At 52.9% G+C, this 20,603-nt stretch overlaps 1 non-coding gene across 1 annotated transcript; it reads right to left on the minus strand.

Moving 5' to 3' along the window:
* Positions 1-7,889: 7,889 nt before the first annotated feature.
* Positions 7,890-7,963, minus strand: TRNAI-AAU (transfer RNA isoleucine (anticodon AAU)). The gene has a single exon. It is a non-coding gene; the product is annotated as a tRNA-Ile (tRNA).
* Positions 7,964-20,603: the final 12,640 nt, after the last annotated feature.

Raw genomic sequence — 20,603 nt, forward strand, 5'->3', positions numbered from 1 at the left:
TGAACAAAAGCCTTACATGTCAAGCCTCATGTACACAAAAGGTGTGAGCAAAAGATTTGCAATTCATCTGAGACACCCTACAAATCTCATGTACACCACAAACTGAGTCGCTGCAAGAAAGAGAGTATAAATAAGGGACAATGACATCACCACTTCACCTCTCCTCCCTCACCTATACTGAAGGCAACAAGATAGTTTAGAAGAGAAGAAACATTTGAACTGGGGGGAGTGGTCCTAACTGGAAAAGCTTCCCAGTTAGCAGCACAGACTGTTGTATGCTTTGGGGAAAGAGAAACCTTATTGCTACACATTTGACTTAGCCTGATAAAGTTGAGGAAATAGCTTGTGGTTTTTATCTTTTATTTCCTTTGGAAACCAATTCTCAATTTCTATGTTTATACCCATGTATAATCACTTAACATTGATCTTTCTGTAGTTAATAGACTTCTTTTAATGTTTTAGCTAAGCCAGTGTGGTTTTGATTGACATTTGGGGAGTTACAAAGGCTGGTGCATATTTGTACCCTTTGCTGGTATGACAAACTAATTAATGAGCTTACTCTGATCAAGGGGGTCTTGAGCAGTGTAAGATGCTGGGGTGCAAGGCTGGGGCAGGGGGGATTTGCGGGTGTCTCCCTGTGTACAGTTCATGAGCGGCTGTGAGAGCCTGCATGGAGCTTTAGGTGGCCTTCACAGCTGGTGGCTGGGTGAGAGTGAAGCTTGACGTGCTGCTTGTCACTGAGCTACAGACTTCAAGGGGCACAGCAATTCCACAGCCCAGGCTGTACCCAGGGCATGCTACAGTGTCTAAGCACTGAGTACAGCTATTAATATTGCCAAGAATATGGATTAGCAAATAAAGCAACTTGTGGTCACGGTGAACCCACCCAGTGCTATGAGCAGCAGGGAGCCAGTGGCCTGTATTGCAATATATGGCCTTTGAGTTTGTGTGTCAATATCTGAATGCCCATCTAGGGCCTGATTTGCAGATGTCAGCCCCTCCCCCGCCCCCCAATTCACTTCTGTTAGAATCTTGGTGCTGAGAGACTCTGAAAACCAGACATCTCCTCTAGACATAGGTGGAGGCCACCAAACGTAGAGGCTCCTTTTGAAATGTTGGCCCAATGGCTAAGGCAGAGGAGTGGGCGAGCGGAAGTCTGTGCACTTGGAGATCACATTGGGCTACTTTCAGGCAAAGCTACCCTCAGCGAGTTGCAGTCACCAACAGCTCTCAAGTGCCAAACTTCAAAAGGGCCTTGCCAAGGGACTCATTCACTCAAAGGTCTGACAGCACCAAAGGCCAGAAAAATCCCCTCCCTGTGAGGTCTAAGTGACATAAAACTTCCTCCTAATCTGTGCCTGGCTGGCCTGCCCCAGCTGCTCCCTGCTGAGCCGTGTCTGTCGGTGCGCAGACCTGGTCGGGGAGAGCTGTTGCCTGTGGGATGTACCGGAGTCTATGATTTACAGCACTCGGGCGTTTTGCTCTGTTTCAGCAGCAGGGCCGTTGCATCTTGACTTAGCCTGGCCGGAACCCGCGCTGAGGGGACTGAAGAAACGTTCAGATGATTCTCGGGGAACGATGCTCACCAAGCTTTACAAAATCCACTGCTGAAGCCAGTCCGGGCCTAGTGTAGTGACTGGCTCTGTGGGCTCTGCTCTGTGCTCTCTTTGCCCATCTGCTATGACACCCCCCTCTGCCCTATTAATTCAATGTGGTACTAGGTAATTTTCCCAGTGGGCCTGCATCTGGAGGGGTGGGGTTTGCTGGGGAAGATTAAAGGTTTCTGTAGCACTGAGTTAGTGCCTCTGCAGATGGTTCTCCTCAGTACTCTGTCCCTGCTGTCGCTCTAACAGCCATCACCAGCTGCAACACTGGCAGGCTGGTGGCAGCGAGATGGCGTCTAGCCTGGTCTGTTCCCAAATTCAGGGAGGTGGTGCTGAGCACTTGGCCCAGCTGCCTAAGCTCTGAGGATCAGGCGGGGAGTCTCCTCACTCTCTGGCTTGCACCTTGCTGGTTGCTCACAACACTGGAGAGCTTTTACATTCGTATCCAGTCACAAGTGCTCAGCACGGGGCGATTTCTCAGCCCTCGTGACACACGCGATCACCATGGCTCTGGCTCTGTGCCACACAGGCTGCCGGGGGACCGGGGGAAGTTCCCCATTGCCAGTTCACATAAAGTGCTGCCGTGGGTGTGCAGGGGCTTCAGGGAGAGCTGGGCACCCGGGGGGTTTCCAAGCTGGGGGTGCCCTCTGTGACTGAGCATGGGGCATGGTTTTTGGGGGGGCACCCAAACATCATTTTCAGAAGGGCCCAGGGGACTCAGGAATGAACTGGCTCAAAGGCACAAGTGAGCCAGGAGGGGTGGGTGAGGGGCTCAAGCAGCAGCCCCTCACAGGCAGCTCTGCAGCCCATGCACCCTCAGCCAGACAGCACAGTGTGAGACATCCCCTCAAATGTACCTGAGGGGCTGGGCAGCTGGGAGACAGGATCACATGAGGGTTGGAAGGCCTGTGGCATGGAAGGAGAATGAGAGCCAGAACTGGGAACTCCCAGGGATGGGATGGAGGTGGGAAGGGTTGGGGAGCACCAGTACCAGGGTTACAGGAAGGGGTGCTGGGGGGCGGGTAGGGCTACAGTACTGCATAGATGCTGCAGTACAGCCAGGGCTGGATTAACTCTCCTGTGGGCCCGGGGCTATTAGATTTGGAGTGGGGGAGTGGGCTCAGGGCCAGGGGAAGGGGATTGGGGTGAGGGAGGGGGTGCAGCTCCAGCTGGGGGGTGGGCTCTGGGGTGAGGCCAGGGATGGGACAGGGGGTTGGGGTGCAGCAGGAGGTTCAGGGTGTGGGGTCTGGGAGGGAGTTTGGGTGCAGGAGGGGGCTCCGGACTGGGGTAGGGGGTTGGGGTGCAGGATCCCTGCCTGCCCTGGCTCCATGCTGCTCTGCTCCCCGCAGTGACTGGCATGTACGGCCCCCTAGGCAGAGGGGCCCTGCTCCTCTGCGTGGTGCACACTGCCTGTGCCCACACGCACCGCAGGCACTGCCCCCGCAGCTCCCATTGGCTGCAGTACCTGGCTAATGGGAGCTGAGGAGCTGGTGCTGTGGCCAGGGGAGGAGGAAAGGGGGGGGCTGAGGCTCGGGGACCAGTGTCCGGCCCGCGGCGCAGAGACTTGCCACAGGCCGGATGAAAAGAAGCAGCAGGCCACATCCGACCCGCAGGCCTCCCTTAGCCCGAGGCCCTGGGCTGCAGCCCCTAAAGCTCCTGCATTAATCCGGCCCGGAGTACAGCACTGACCACGCTGGGGCTGTCTGTCATGGGGAGACAGGCAAAGAGAGGCCAAGAGTCCAGAGGAGATGTTCTCTCCCTCCTTACAGAGACTGTGAACCTCAGGGAACCTTCCTCGACCTCACGTAGGCCCAGATCACACAAAGGGGGAGGCTGAGCCCCGAAGCTCCAGCCCCTCTCTCATGCCGTGGTGGAAGCTAGAGAGGCCGGCCCAGAGGACAAGGCTCCATCCATCCAGAAGGGCTCAGTCTTGCATGGAGCATCTCTGCCACTGGAGATTCTCCTAGTCCATTGGAGACACTGTCAGCACCAGCCGGTGCCCAGCCCCCATGTCCAGGGACTCCCTAAATGCCAGGAATAGTCCCAGACCTAGGGGCTCCCATAGGGACAGGCAGCCCCTATCGGAATCCTCTGGCAGGAGGAGCTCTACATCTGCCTTGGGCAGGTTAGACTCAGGGGTGGGCAAACTTTTTGGCCTGAGGCCACACTGGGATTGCAAAACTGTATGGAGGGCTGGGTAGGGAAGGCTGTGCCTCCCCAAACAGCCTGGCCCCCACCCCCTATCCGCCCCCTCCCACTTCCCACCCCGACTGCCTCCCTCAGAACCCCCGACCCATCCAACCCCCCCTGCTCCTTGTCCCCTAACTGCCCCCTCCCGGGACCCCTCACCTCTAACCGCCCCGGGACCCCACCCCCTATCCAACCTCCCCTGCTCCCAGTCCCCTGACTGCTCTGACCTCTATCCACACCCCCGCCCTCTGACAGGTGCCCCGGGTCCCCACACCTTCCAACCGCCCCTGTTCCCTGTCTCCTGACCCCTATCCACATCCCCACCCCTGGACAGGTCCCCCGGGACCCCCACGCTTATGCAACCCCCCTTTTCTCCGTCCCCTGACCGCCCCTCCCCCCGAACCTCCACCCCATCCAACCACCCCCTGCTCCCTGTCCCCTGACTGCCCTCCGGGACCCCCTGCCCCTTATCCAACCCCCTGCCCCCTTACCGTGCCGCTCAGAGCAGCATGTCTGGCAGCCGCGCTGCCCAGCCGGAGCTAGACATGCTGCCACTCTGCTCCACAGGAGCTCGCAGCCCCGCCGCCCAGAGTGCTGCCTGCGTGGCGGCGTGGCTGTGGGGGAGGGGGGACAGCAGGGGAGGGGCCGGGGGCTAGCTTCCCCAGCCTGGAGCTCAAGGGCTGGGCAGGACGGTCCCGCGGGCTGTAGTTTGCCCACCTCTGCACTAGATCATTCAGTCTGGCCTTTGCATAGCACAGGCCAGCAGATTTCACTCCGTTCCCCCTATACTGACCCCAATAATGTGTTTGCCTGAAGCCTCTCCCAGAAAGGCTCCAGTCTGGCTCTGACCACAGCCAGGGATGGAGACTCCGCCACCTCCCTGGGGAATTTGCTCCAGTGGTTAGTCATTTGTGCCTCATTTCCAGTTTGAATTGTCTGAGTTCAGCGTCCAGCCCCTGGTTCGTGTCCTGCCTTTCTCCATTAACACACGTGGGTCCCAGCTGTAAGATGGGGCAGAATCAGCTCATCAGCCCCACCCATGCTAAACAGGCGCCTTGCTCCCCCAGGCAGGCGAGCTGATAGAAGGGCCTTTGAAAGAGCCTCCTAAAGCTCCACAGGGGCTATGGGGTTAGCCCACCTGAGCCTGATAAGGCTTGGATGGGACCACTGTGCTGGGTAGCCCCCAGCAAACAGCCTCACATGCATGGAGATTTCCCCCCTGACAGGTGGCTAACACCCCAGAACTCACTACAGTGACCCTGCAAAAAAACATACAAGTAAATTAATAACATTTTTAACAATGATAAAATGAGAAGCCCTTCCCCCAGCAGACACCTGAGCCCAAAGACAGCAAAATGCCAGAGACTCCATGATGTCTGCTGGGGATTTCACTCTTGCTGGCAATTCTATATTGAAGGCACTCAAATGCTAGAGTGATGGGCTGCAGTGCAGCAGAAAGTCAATGAAGCAATACTCCCTGCTTCATTGTATAAGAATAGCATTTGCCCCATCTTTCCAACTGCCTTCCAGTGCATTTGGCAGCAAGAATACTCACCCAAGGAATTATTTTGGGGAAATTCTCTGGCCGGTGTTATACAGGAGGTCAGACTAGATGATCACAATGGTCCCTTCTGTCCTTGGAATCTATGAATATCTGACCCACCTGCCCCTCCCCCACCCCCCATTGACAAAATGTAAAACTGAGCAAGAAAAACTCCCCATAGCCAATTGGTGTAATTTAGTGTATACAGTCTGGATGACCTAAACATGCCTTTAGGTGTCACTACCGCTCCATGGGAAACAAACTCTGTGCATTACTCAAACTAGCCACCAGGTGTCACTGCTGTTCTATGGGAAACATAAGAACATAAGAATGGCCATACTGGGTCCATCTAGCCCAGGAGTGGGCAAACTTTTTTTACCCGAGGGCCACATTGCAACACTGTATGGAGGGCCGGGTAGTGAAGGCTGTGCCTCCCCAAACAGCCTGGCCCCTGCCCCCTATCCGCCCCCTCCCACTTCCCGCCCCCCTCAGAACCCCTGACCCATCCAACACCCCTCATTCCTTGTCCCCTAACCACCCCCCGGGACCCCACCCCCTATCCAACCCCCCTGCTCCCTGTCCCCTGACTGCCCCGACCCCTATCCACACCCCCGCCCCCTGACAGGCCCCATGCCTATCCAACCCCCCCGTTCCCCATTCCCTGACCCTGATCCACATCCCCGCCCCATGAGACTCCCACTTTTCCAAACCTCCCCCCACGTTCTCTGTCCCCTGACTGCCCCCCAGGACCCTCCGCCCCTTTGGCCTCACCCACAACCATTTCAGATTTGGGGACAACTTATACCTTCAAGTCAGTGGCACTGCTATGGGTACCCGCATGGCCCCACAGTATGCCAACATTTTTATGGCTGACTTAGAACAACGCTTCCTCAGCTCTCGTCCCCTAGCTCTTGTCCCCTCTACTTGCGCTACATTGATGACATCTTCATCATATGGACCCACGGAAAGGAGGCCCTTGAAGAATTCTTCCTGGATTTCAACAATTTCCACCCCACCATCAACCTCAGCCTGGACCAGTCCACACAAGAGATACACTTCCTGGAGACTACAGTGCAAATAAGTGATGGTCACATAAACACCACCCTATACCGGAAACTTACTGACCGCTATACTTACCTACATGCCTCCAGCTTCCATCCAGGACATATCACACGATCCATTGTCTACAGCCAAGCCCTAAGATACAACCCAATTTGCTCCAAGCCCTCAGACAGAGACAACCACCTACAAGATCTTTATCAAGCATTCTTAAAACTACAATACCCACCCGGGGAAGTGAGGAAACAGATTGACAGAGCGAGACGGGTACCCAGAAATCACCTACTACAGGACAGGTCCAACAAGGAAAATAACAGAACACCACTGGCCATCACATACAGCCCCCAGCTAAAACCTCTCCAGCACATTATCAACTATCTACAACCTATCCTGGAAAACGATCCCTCACTCTCACAGACCTTGGGAGGCAGGCCAGTCCTCGCTTACAGACAACCCCCCAACCTGAAGCAAATACTCACCAGTAACTACACACCACACCACAGAAACACCAGGAGCCAATTCCTGTAGCAAACCTCGTTGCCTACTCTGTCCCCATATCTACTCTAGCGACACCATCACAGGACCCAACCACATCAGCCATACCATCAAGGGCTCATTCACCTGCACGTCTGCTAATGTTATATATGCCATCATGTGCCAGCAATGCCCCTCTGCCAGGTACATTGGCCATACTGGACAGTCCCTATGTAAAAGAATAAATGGACACAAATCGGACATCAGGAATGATAACATACAAAAGCCAGGAGGTGAACACTTCAGTCTCCCTGGACATTCTATAACAGATTTAAAAGTAACTATTCTTGAACAAAAAAAACCTTCAGAAACAGACTTCAAAGGGAAACAGCAGAACTAGAATTCATTTGCAAATAACACCATTAATTTGGGCTTGAATAGGGACTGGGAGTGGCTGGCTCATTACAAAAGCAGCTTTGCCTCTCCTGGCATTGACACCTCCTCATCAATTATTGGGATTGGACTACATCCACCCTGATCGAATTGGCCCTATCAACACTGGTTCTCCACTTGTGAGATAACTCCCTTCTCTTCATGTGTCAGTATATAATGCCTGCATCTGTAACTTTCACTCCATGCATCTGAAGAAGTGAGGTTTTTTACCCATGAAAGCTTATGCCCAAATAAATCTGTTTACTTTAAAGTGCCATAGAATATCAGGGTTGGAAGGGACCTCAGGAGGTCATCTAGTCCAACCCCCTGCTCAAAGCAGGATCAATCCCCAAATGACCCCCTCAAGGATTAAACTCACATAACTGGGTTGAGGAGACCAATGCTCAAACCACTGAGCGATCCCTTCCCCCTAACGTATCACTGGCCTCCTTGTTGTTTTTGTGGATACAGACTAACACAGCTCCCCCCCATGTTTGAAGGTAAAGACACAAATAAACACAAAGAGCAGGCACAGCTCTTACATCTGCATTTCATGGCGGGGGGGGGGGGGGGGGAAAAAGCAACTGTGGCCAGTACGGGGATCGAACCCGCGACCTTGGCGTTATTAGCACCACGCTCTAACCAGCTGAGCTAACCGGCCACGTGATACTTTCTAGTGTAGTAAAGTGTTCTCCCTGGTAATGTGCTATTTACAGTGTACTGAGCATGCTCAATTAATCTGAGCATGTTCCGTATATCTGCTGAAGCCACTGCCCTTCACCCTGCCCTTATTAGCCCTAAGATTCTGGGGACTGCTTTTTACAGGGGTTAAAAAGGGACAAAGGGGGCAAATCAGAGCGGGGGGGCGGCCAGGGTCTGAGCAGGGGGTGAAAATGTACTGATCAGGGGGGTCAAGCAGCTGGAGGCAGCATTAGGAGAGGGGCTGAAGTGCAAAATCAGGGAGGAGGCGGAGTTAAACCCAGGAGTGAGGTGCTGGCAGAGGGTGTCAGAGGGCAAAACCCAGCACAGGCAGAGGGGGAACAGTTACCTCAGTGCATAGGCGTGCGCAGCACATTTCATTAGGGTGTGCACCCAGGGAATTTTTTTTTTTAAAGGCAAACATCATAAAGGTTGGGGTGTGGGAGGGAGTGCGGGGTGTGGGAGGGGGTGCTGTGTGCAGGAAGGGGCTCAGGGCAAGGGATTGGGGCAGAGGAGGGGTGCGGGGTGCGGCAGGGGGCTCAGGACAGGGAGTTGGGGTGCAGGAGGGGTGCAGCAGGGGCTCAGGACAGGAAGTTGGGGTGCAGGAGGGGTACAGGGTGCAGGCAGGGGGCTCAGGGCAGGAGATTGGGGTGAGAGGTGCAGGAAGGGGCTCAGGGCAAGGGATTGGGGCAGAGGAGGGGTGTGGGGTGTATGAGGGGGCTCAGGGAAGGGGGTTGGGGTGCAGGGTGCAGCAGAGGGCTCAGGGCAGGGGGCTGGGGTTCAGGAGGGGTGCAGTGTGCAGGAAGGGGCTCAGGGCAAGGGATTGGGACAGAGGAGGGGTGTGGGGTGTATGAGGGAGCTCAAGGAAGGGGGTTGGGGTGCAGGAGGGGTGCAGAGTGCAGGAGGGGGCTCAGGGCAGGGAGTTGGGGTGCAGGAGGGGGCTCAGGACAGGGAGTTGGGGTACAGGGTGCAAGCAGGGGGCTCAGGGCAGGGGGTTGGGGTGAGAGGTGTAGGCAGGGGGCTCATGACAGGGAGTTGGGGTGCAGGAGGGGTGTGGCAGGGGGCTCATGACAGGGAGTTGGGGTGCAGGAGGGGTGCAGCAGGGGGTTGGGGGCAGGGGGCTCAGGGCAGGGAGTTGGGGTGCAGGAGGGTAGGCTGTTTGTAGGCAGGCCCGGGGCTGGGGATCTGGGCTCCTCCGTCCCGGCAGGCAGGCTCGGGGGCCGGGCAGAGGGGGCCGGGCTGGGCGCTTGGGGCCAGGCCGGGCAGAGGCAGTCGGGGTGGATCGCAGAGGGGCCGGGCTGCTCCCAGGGCTGGACTCAAGGCCGAGGGTGCCGGGCCGGAGCCCCCGAACAGCACCGGGGAGCTGAGCTCGCAGCCGGGCTGCGGGGGGGCCTGTGGGCTGGGCTCGCCCCCTGCCCCGGGCCTGCTGGCTCCTGGGCCCCACTTAAGGTGGGCTGGACTCAGGGGCGGCCTGACCCCCCGGGTGGTTCCTGGGCCCCCGGCCAGCGCGGAGAGCCGCAGGTGGGTTTGGGGCCCTGCGCGCTGGAGGGGGGCAGCTGCCGGGGTCCTGGGGCAGCATCCCCGCGGGCCACTTAAGCGGCTGTGTTGGTGCTGCCGGGTAGGAGGCTGCCAGCGAGCACATGGGGCTGTTAAAGCAGCCAGCCCGGCCCTGGGGAAGGGGAGCCCGGCTCAACAGAGTGCAGGCAGGGGGCTCGGGGGGGATGTGCAGGAGGGGTTCAAGCTCCGGCCCGGCGCCGCTTACCTGCAGCGGCGCGCTCCCTGCCTGCCAGTGCCCCACGCCGCGCCGCTCACCACGTCCCCGCGCAGCCCCGGGGGGTAGGGGGCGGCACAGGGCTCTGCACGCTGTCTTGGCCACGCCTCCCCCAAGCACCCAGAAGATGCCGAGGGCTATCAGTCATGCTGCACCGTCGTCTTAAGATGTAAAAAATAGATTTGTTCTGTATTCATTTGCTTCCCCTTCCCTCCATCAAATCAACGGCCTGCTAAACCCAGGCTTTTGAGTTCAATCTTTGGGGGGGGCCATTCTGTGTGACAGTTGTTTGTGTTTCTCCCTGATGCACAGCCACCTTTGTTGATTTTAATTCCCTGTACCTGTACGCCATGTCGTCACTCGCCCCTCCCTCCTTCCCCTGGTCCGTCAGATACTAGTTTCGCGCCTTTTTTCAGACCAGACGCCATAGCTAGCACTGGGATCATGGAGCCCGCTCAGATCACCGCGGCAATTATGAGCACTATGAACACTACACGCATTGTCCTGGAGTATATGCAGAGCCAGAACATGCCAAAGCAAAACCAGGACCAGCCGAGGAGGTGATTGCAGCGCGGTGATGAGAGTGATGAGGAAATTGACATGGACATAGACCTCTCACAAGGCACAGGCCCCAGCAATGTGGAAATCATGGTGTTACTGGGGCAGGTTCATGCCGTGGAACGCCGATTCTGGGCCCGGGAAACAAGCACAGACTGGTGGGACCGCATCGTGCTGCAGGTGTGGGACGATTCCCAGTGGCTGCAAAACTTCCGCATGCGTAAGGGCACTTTCATGGAACTTTGTGACTTGCTTTCCCCTGCCCTGAAGCGCCAGAATACCAGGATGAGAGCAGCCCTCACAGTTGAGAAGCGAGTGGCGATAGCCCTGTGGAAGCTTGCAACGCCAGACAACTACCGGTCAGTCGGGAATCAATTTGAAGTGGGCAAAACTACTGTGGGGGCTGCTGTGATCCAAGTTGCCAGGGCAATGAAAGACCTGGTGATATCAAGGGTAGTGACTCTGGGAAACGTGCAGGCCATAGTGGATGGCTTTGCTGCAATGGGATTCCCAAACTGTGGTGGGGCCATAGACGGAACCCATATCCCTATCTTGGCACCGGAGCACCAAGCCACCGAGTACATAAACCGCAAGGGGTACTTTTCAATGCTGCTGCAAGCCCTGGTGGATCACAAGGGACGTTTCACCAACATCAACGTGGGATGGCCGGGAAAGGTACATGATGCTCGCTTCTTCAGGCACTCTGCTCTGTTTCGAAAGCTGGAGGAAGGGACTTTCTTCCCGGACCAGAAAATAACCGTTGGGGATGTTGAAATGCCTATCGTGATCCTTGGGGACCCAGCCTACCCCTTAATGCCATGGCTCATGAAGCCGTACACAGGCAGCCTGGACAGGAGTCAGGACCTGTTCAACTACAGGCTGAGCAAGTGCCGAATGGTGGTGGAATGTGCATTTGGATGTTTAAAAGCGCGCTGGCGCAGCTTACTGACTCGCTCAGACCTCAGCGAAAAGAATATCCCCATTGTTATTGCTGCTTGCTGTGCGCTCCACAATATCTGTGAGAGTAAGGGGGAGACATTTATGGTGGGGTGGGAGGTTGAGGCAAATCGCCTGGCTGCTGATTACGCGCAGCCAGACACCAGGGCGGTTAGAGGAGCACAGCAGGGCGCGGTGCGCATCAGAGAAGCTTTGAAAACCAGTTTTGTGACTGGCCAGGCTACGGTGTGAAACTTCTGTTTGTTTCTCCTTGATGAACCCTCCGCCCCCCCCACCCGGTTCACTCTACTTCCCTGTACACCAAACACCCCACCCTCCCCTCCCCCCTTCGAGCACCGCTTGCAGAGGCAATAAAGTCATTGTTACTTCACATTCATGCATTCTTTATTAATTCATCACACAACTAGGGGGATAATTGCCAAGGTAGCCCGGGATGGGTGCGGGAGGAGGGAAGGAAAAGGACACACTGCAGTTTAAAACTTTAACTCTTATTGAAGGCCAGCCTTCTGATGCTCGGGCAATCATCTGGGGTGGAGTGACTGGGTGGCCGGAGGCCCCCCCACCGTGTTCTTGGGCGTCTGGGTGAGGAGGCTATGGAACTTGGGGAGGAGGGCTGTTGGTTACACAGGGGCTGTAGCGGCGGTCTCTGCTCCTGCTGCCTTTCCTGCAGCTCAACCATACGCTGGAGCATATCAGTTTGATGCTCCAGCAGCCGGAGCATCGACTCTTGCCTTCTGTCTGCAAGCTGACGCCACCTATCATCTTCAGCCCACAACTTGCTCTGTTCATCCCGCGATTCAGCCCGCCACCTCTCCTCTCGTTCATATTGTGCTTTTCTGTAGTCTGACATTGACTGCCTCCACGCATTCTGCTGTGCTCTGTCAGCGTGGGAGGACATCTGGAGTTCCGTGAACATATCGTCCCGCGTCCTCCGTTTTCTCTTTCTAATCTTCACTAGCCTCTGTGAAGGAGAAACATTTGCAGCTGGTGGAGGAGAAGGGAGAGGTGGTTAAAAAAGACATATTTTAGAGAACAATGGGTACACTCTTTCACGTTACATTTTGCTGTTCACATTACACAGCACATGTGCTTTCGTTACAAGGTCGCATTTTTCCTCTTATATTGAGGGCCTGCCAGTTTGGTGTGAGAGATCACTCACGCAGTGCCAGGCAACAGATTTCGGCTTGCAGGCAGCCATGGTAAGCCACAGTCTTTTGGCTTTTTTAACCCTCATAACATGTGGGAATGGTTTCAAACAGCAGCGCCCTCATTTCCCAGATCAAGCACCCATTGGGTTGGCCATTTAAAATGGGTTTGCAATGTAAAAGGAGGGGCTGAGGTTTCCGGGTTAACATGCAGCACAAACCCAACTAACCCCCCTCCCCCCCCACGCCCAATTCTCTGGGATGATCACTTCACCCCTCTCCCCACCGCGTGGCTAACAGTGGGGAACATTTCTGTTCAGTAGAGCAGGAACGGGCACCTCTGAATGTCCCCTTAATAAAATCACCCCATTTCAACCAGGTGACCGTGAATGATATCACTCTCCTGAGGATAACAAAGAGCGATAAGGAATGGATGCTGCATGCCAGCAAACACCGGGACCATACGCTGCCATGCTTTGTTATGCAATGATTCCAGACTACGTGCTACTGGCCTGGCGTGGTAAAGTGTCCTACCATGGCGGATGGGATAAGGCAGCCCTCCCCAGAAACCTTTTGCAAAGGCTTTGGGAGTACATGAAGGAGAGCTTTCTGGAGATGTCCCTGGAGGATTTCCGCTCCATCCCCATACACGTTAACAGACTTTTCCAGTAGCTGTACTGGCCGCGATTGCCAGGGCAAATTAATCATTAATCATTAAACACGCTTGCTTTTAAACCATGTGTAATATTTACAAAGGTACACTCACCAGAGGTCCCCTGTGTGCCCTCAGGGTCTGGGAGCACGCCTTGGGTGAGTTCGGGGGTTACTGGTTCCAGGTCCAGGGTGATAAACATATCCTGGCTGTTGGGGAAACCGGTTTCTCCGCTTCCTTGCTGCTGTGAGCTATCTACATTATCTCCATCCTCATCTTCCTCGTACCCCGAACCCGCTTCCCTGTGTGTTTCTCCAGTGAGGGAGTCATAGCACATGGTTGGGGTAGTGGTGGCTGCACCCCCTAGAATGGCATGCAGCTCCGCGTAGAAGCGGCATGTTTGCGGCTCTGCCCTGGACCTTCCGTTTGCTTCTCTGGCTTTGTGGTAGGCTTGCCTTAGCTCCTTAATTTTCACGCGGCACTGCTGTGCGTCCCTGTTATGGCCTCTGTCCTTCATGGCCTTGGAGACCTTTTCTAATATTTTGCCATTTCGTTTACTGCTACGGAGTTCAGCTAGCACTGATTCATCTCCCCATATGGCGAGCAGATCCCGTACCTCCCGTTCGGTCCATGCTGGAGCTCTTTTGCGATCCTGGGACTCCATCACGGTTACCTGTGCTGATGAGCTCTGCGTGGTCACCTGTGCTCTCCACGCTGGGCAAACAGGAAATGAAATTCAAACGTTCGTGGGGCTTTTCCTGTCTACCTGGTCAGTGCATCTGAGTTGAGAGTGCTGTCCAGAGCGGTCACAATGAAGCACTGTGGGATAGCTCCCGGAGGCCAATAACGTCGAATTCCGTCCACACTACCCCAATTCCGACCCCCTAAGGCCGATTTTATCGCTAATCCCCTCGTCGGAGGTGGAGTAAAGAAACCGGTTTAAAGGGCCCTTTAAGTCGAAAGAAAGGGCTTCGTCGTGTGAACGTGTCCAGGCTTAATTCGATTTAACGCTGCTAAAGTCGACCTAAACTCGTAGTGTAGACCAGGCCTGAGTCTACCCTCGTACTGTTCCTGTTACCTCTCCCAAACATTTCATATACCTAAGCCCGTATCTACACTTTAAGTGTGGGTTAACTCAAGTTATGTCTGCAGGGATCCAGCTGAGCTGCTGGCCATCAGGGCTGGGGTCAGCAAAGGAGCCGTGTGTTCAGTTGCAGTGTCAGCAATACTCCATTAGGGGGCACTGTGACATAGGAGGCGGCCTGCAGAAGTGGCTCTGCAATAAAGACTAATGTCACATGGCCAGTTAGCTCAGCTGGTTAAAGCATGGTGCTAATAACTCCAAGGTTGTGGGTTTGATCCCCATAGGGACCACCACGGTTCCTTTTTATCCCCTGCCATGAAATGTATACCTGAGAGCTTTTGATATTTTCTGTCTTATCTATTGCATTCCTAATGGCTCCTAATATTCTGTTTACTTTTTGACTGCCCCTGCACAATGAGTGGATGTTTTCAGAGAAGTATCCACAGTGACTCCCAGCTCGCTTTCTAAAGTGGTAACAGCTAATTTAGACCTCACCATTCAGTATTTATAGCTGGTATTGTTTTCCAGTGTGCATTACTTTGCATTTACTTTCCTATATCAGTTTTGGAGCCTTAATACAAGAACTAATATCTTCAACCAGTAAATAAAAGTAATGCAGAATATTTGCTCCATATCATTGTCCTTACAATGTCACACCAATCACCCACATACCTTTTTATTTTCATTTTGTGATGGACCCCCCTGGGGTGCCACCTGGAACTGGGGTACAGCTGAGCCCTCTGTCTTACCAGTCTGGGTTCCCTCTCACACTGTGACAGTGTGACAAGCTTCAAAGCCCTCCAAGCTTGCATTCACACCACCATCCACAGGCAGGGGCCACACCCAGCTGTGTTCATGAATGCTCTGCCAGCCACTGCATGAACCAACAATAGAGAGGCTCCAGCCAAAATACCCCCAGCTCCCCAGCCTAGGACCCTGGAGCTGTACTGTCCTGCCCTAGTCAAAACTTGACCAGTATGAATTTATTACCCAGTCCACCCCACCCTTGATGTGAAGCCTTGTTAACTGAACTGAGATTTTCCCCCAAACACTTCACTCAAAAACACACTGGTTAAGATAAAACATAAAACAGGTTTATTAACTACCGAAATATAGATTTGAAGTGATTATAAGTGATAGCAAACAGATCAAAGTAAATTACCATTAGAAATAAAGCAAAACGCAATCTAAGCCTAATATACTAGTTATGATTTGAATCAAGTATTACCTCACCAAGTTAGATAGTACAAGCAAGTTAGCTTTTGCATACACAGGCAGGCTTTATTCCTTCCTGGGACCAGCACTTCCCCCCATTTCAGTCTTTTTTCCTTTGGTGTTTTCAGGTGTTGTGTTGTAGGGAGAGTGAGGTCCAGTCATGATGTCACTCCCCCCTTTTATATCTTTTTCAATCTTGCTGGAAAGGTCTTTTCTGTGAACTGGATCAAACAGTCCACATTGTGTAGTGCTCTCTCTGAGAGATGTCTATTGTACCCAGTTCCTGGGGTAACCTTGTGCTCTCTCTGAGAGATGTTTATTGTACCCAGTTCCTGGCCTTTTTCTTGTTGTACCTGAAAGGCTGCTTGTGGGTGTTCCCAACCTCATAACATGTTTCAGTAGCACATACACAGCAAAACTTTATAACTTCATATGTAATGAGAGCACATATTAAGACTTTTAGAATGATACCTCAAGAGGCATACTTTGTACAAAACAGATCATAATTATATCACCATGGTGAATGTCGGGGTGCCAGGATGTTGCTTTGGGGCACAGAGTGTCATACATTTATTTATATATATTTTGGAAAATTATAAGCAAGCAAACATATGCCCTCTCAATTTGTACATCTCATTTCTCATACAAAAGTTATGAAGTCTAAAGTAGCTGAGTTTCCCCTCAAACATTCTTCTAAAACATGGAACAAATTAGAGAACAAATTGGTTTGGGCATTAGCTTAAAAAAAAGGAAAGATCAAAAGCTTTAAAAGTGATAATTGGAAGAAAAATATTACAATAGATTGGCCAGCATGGCTTTCCTATCAGCTCTAAGACCCTTGAAGGTGTATTTCCAGTAGATGAAAACCTTTTTCCAATGACAATGTATTTTCTTTTCCTATTAAGTTACTCAGTACTTAGAAATAAAGTCTTAAACATTGTAATCTGTTCATACAATGCATTTGATATTTCTTAAGCGCAAATGAAAACACACTCCAGTTCAAGATACTAAAGGTGTAAAGATTCAAAACATAAAAACAAATTTAAAAAATGAACTTGCATTTACAAATGACTGATCTAAAAATCTGTTTTAGCCTCTGGAACCTGTTCAGTTCTATAATATAATATAGAAATCCTGAGAATGTATCTACAGTGACCCAACTGGATGATTCTTAACTGTGCCCTGATGAAAATATACTATGACACTGTACGTCTTAAATGTTATTAAGAACATTTGCCCTCTAAACAATGTCATTTCAAGGGCATATTCAAGTATTAAGGAAGTTAGGAAAGAGACCTGTTCTAAGGCTGTAGCAACTTGGTAGGATTAACAGCTCTTCAGGAATTGTTAAAAAAAATGTCCCAGGGGTTCCCAGTAGGTGCCCCCCATCCTCTCTGAATGGCGCCCCTGCTCAACATCCACAACCAGTTCATCTCTCACTTTGGAGCAATCCCCAAAAGCTGGCTGCTTCAATTTCTGCATGGTTGTACCCAGGACAGCAGCATCCCAAGAGTATGGCAGAGCCAGGTTGGAGCAGTTCCCACACCAGGGAAACCCCTGACAGACCCAAAGAGCTCCTTGCAGTGGAGATATGTCTGCAGGGTTTGCATCTATTGTTCTGGCATCTGTTTTCCACAGCCAGGCACTCAGATTCCACAGAATTTGCTCTGAAGAAAAAGTCCAGAGAACACACCTAAACACCCTAAAACTGCCCTCACTAAACAAGGACACTGCACCAGTGGAGTTGATCCCATTGTGGAACAGCCAACCCAAATACCCAAGAGAACTTTCTTCAATACAGAAAAAAAAAAAAAAAAAACCACACTGACCACACACCCTTATTTGTCACCTATACTACCCCACTCGGGAACCCATATGGGGTATCATCACATTACAACCCATATGTGATAGGGAACCACATCCTGAAAGAAATCTCCCCCACCCTCTGGCCCATAATCAACCCCCCAACCTCGCCAAGCTCATAATCAGAAGCAAGCTCCACACAGGACCCACCAACTCAAAGTGGCACCAGACCCGTCCCTGCCAGAACAACAGATGCAAAACCTGCAGACATAGCTCCACTGCTACAATGATCAACACTCACCACAACACAACTTTCCAGATCCAAGGGTCCATCACAACATGTGATATACCTCATCCAGTGCACTCAATGTCCCAGTAACAACTTAGTGGGTGAAATCAGACAATCACTGTGCTCTCAGATGAACTCATATAGGAAAATGATGAAAGACAAAAATACCCTGTCACCCGGGAGTGAAAACTTTTCACAAAGTGATCATCTATATTTGACCTGTCAGTCCTTGTCCTTAAAGTAAACTGCACAGCACCTTCAAGAGATGAGCCTAGAACAGGGGTGGGCAAACTTTTTGGCCCGAGGGCCACATTGGGGTTAAAAAACTGTATGGAGGGCCGGGTAGGGAAGGCTGTGCCTCGTCAAACAGTGTGGCCCCCCCGCCCCCATCTGCCCCCTCCCACTTCCCGCCCCCTGACTGCCCCCCTCAGAACTCCCGACCCATCCAACCCCCCCTGCTCCTTGTCCCCTAACCGCCCCCTCCCAGGACCCCACCCCCTATCCAACCCCCCCTGCTCCCAGTCCCCGACTGCTCTGACCCCTATCCACACCCCTGCCCCTTGACAGGCCCCCCGGGACCCCACGCCTATCCAAACCCCCCCCCCATCCTCCCCCCCAGAACCTCCGCCCCATCCAACTGCCCCCTGTTCCCTGTTCCCTGACTGCCCCCGGGACCCCCCACCCCTTATCCAACCCCCCGGCCCCCTTACCATGCAGCTCAGAGCATGTCTGGCAGCCATGCCGCCTGGCTAGAGCCAGACACACTGCTGCACTGCCCGGCAGGAGTGCGCAACCCCACCGCCCAGAGCGCTGCCCACGCGGCGGCGTGACTGAGGGGGAGGGGGACAGTGGAGGGGGGCTAGGGGCTAGCCTCCCCGGCCGGGAGCTCAGGAGCCAGGTAGGACGGTCCCGCGGGCCGGATGTGGCCCACGGTCCGTAGTTTGTCCACCTCTGGCCTAGGAACTAAAATTCATTACTTTGCTAGACACTAAAAACCATGGTCTCATCAAGGACACCGCTTTTATGGCTCATTACAACAATTTCACCTGCCTTGTAACCCTTAATTGCTCAGTTCATTTTAAGTGGTCTCCTACAATATGTGTTACCTCTTATGCTTAACAATCTGCCCCGACTCAGATGTAGCTCAGACACTCTGATTTCGTTCCCCAAACCTGAAGAAGAGCTCTGGGTAGCTTGAAAGCTTGACTCTTCCCCCATCATCACCTCAGTTATGCTTGGCAGAATTCTATTGTTATTGCTTTATCATTTCAACTGCTATTATCAATGTTTATATTTCAACACTTTTTAATTTTTATCGATTTAAATCTTCACAGTTGTGGGAGATTATTTAATGACAGTAGATTTGAAATTCAACAAATTAAAGCTTTATGAGCATTAAAACACAAACTGTCAACATCAGGAAACAAAATAGATCAACAAACCAGACCTGTTTTCACTATTCCTCCCTCAGTCCACTTGTTACAAGCCTCATTCAGCAGTCTAAATCACTGGATTTTGACTCTAAGAAGTTCTCAGGTAACCTTTTTCTTACTTTTCCTGTCTGTACATTTCGATTACTATTGATAGAAATAGGTTTTCCTTGGTGTCGGGGGTGTTCAGTGAAACCCAGGTATGCTGATGTTTACTGATAAGAATCTAACTTTCAAAGCCTAGGTACAGTACAAGCAGCAGCTGGAATCACAACACTGGAGACCAGGAGAAACAAGGAGTCCTTGTGGCACCTTAGAGACAAATTTGCTTGGGCATAAGCTTTTGTGGGCTAAACCCCACTTCATCAGATGTATGGAGTGAAAAATACAGTAAGCAGTATATATATTACAGCACATGAAAAGATGGGAGTTGCCTTACCAAGTCGGGTGTCAGTGCTAACGAGGCCAATTCAATCAAGGTGGAAGTGGCCTATTCTCTAAGGTGCCACAAGGACTCCTCCTTGTTTTTGCTGATACAGGGCTGGTCTTCACTACCCGCCTGGATCGGCAGGTAGAAATCGATCTCTCGGGGATTGATATATCGTGTCTCATCGGGACGCGATAATCGATCCCTGAATCGACTCGTGTACTCCACCAGCCCAGGTAGGAGTAAGCGCTGTCGACGGGGGAGCTGTGGCGGTCGATTTGCCGCCGTCCTCACAGCGGGGTAAGTCGGATCACATACGTCGAATTCAGCTATGCTACTCCCGTAGCTGAATTTGCGTATCTGAAATCGATCCCCCCCCCCCCCCCCCGTAGTGTAGACGTAGCCACAGACTAACTCGCCTACCACTCTGAAACCTGAGACCAGGAGATGCAGACGCATGTTTCAGGGTTTGGCATCTTTCTTACAGGACACCCAGGTGAGCCCATCAGCTCACTGTCATACAGTCCCTGGCAGACCTGCTGGCCTTTGGGCCTTCCCCTCACTCTGGGATTGTAACAGAATGTGACTAACAAGCACATGCTGCTGGGCTGGCAGGGAACTGATCTGGCATTAACTGCTTGTCTGGCAGCTAAGCCCCCGTCTGCTCTCCTGGGTGCTGTGTGTGCTAGTGAAGCAGTGACCCAAGCCCTGGAGCTAATGACTGGGGTGGGGGGATAGGGGCAGCACATAGCCTTGAGCAGAGTCAGGGCCCAAGACTGACTAGGAGGTGGAGAGGGGGTACAGCCCAGAGTGAGGTGGCACCACCCTGTTCCCTCCCTCCCCCCACAGACACTTCCTGTGACTTCCCCCAGGATTATTCTGCCCCTGCAAGGCCCTGCCCAGGGCTGGACTGCCCAAGGGCACAGCCCCCTCCTTGGCTGCCCTTGGGCCATGGGGTGTCCAGCACCTCTGGGAATTGGCCTCTTCCAATCCTGCATTTCCATGATTTAACATGAGATTCTGCAGGCTCTGAAAGAGCCCATCTTTGTATAGCTGCCCAGGAGCCTTTCCCTGCCCCGGGGTGACTCCACCTCTGGCCCAGCCCCCGGGCAATGAACGGCCCCAGAAGTATTATTGACACGCTGGGTTTGCAGTGCAGGGAGCGCAGGGGCAATTTGAGATCCACCCCCACGGGTCTGAACCCTCGAGGGGGCTGGGCTGTTGCATTTTGAACCATCCCTGGGACGGATTGCTGAGGCTGGTCCACAGCA

This window comes from Emys orbicularis, chromosome 20 (genome assembly GCF_028017835.1).
Source record: "Emys orbicularis isolate rEmyOrb1 chromosome 20, rEmyOrb1.hap1, whole genome shotgun sequence".
NCBI classification, from domain to species: Eukaryota; Metazoa; Chordata; order Testudines; family Emydidae; genus Emys; species Emys orbicularis.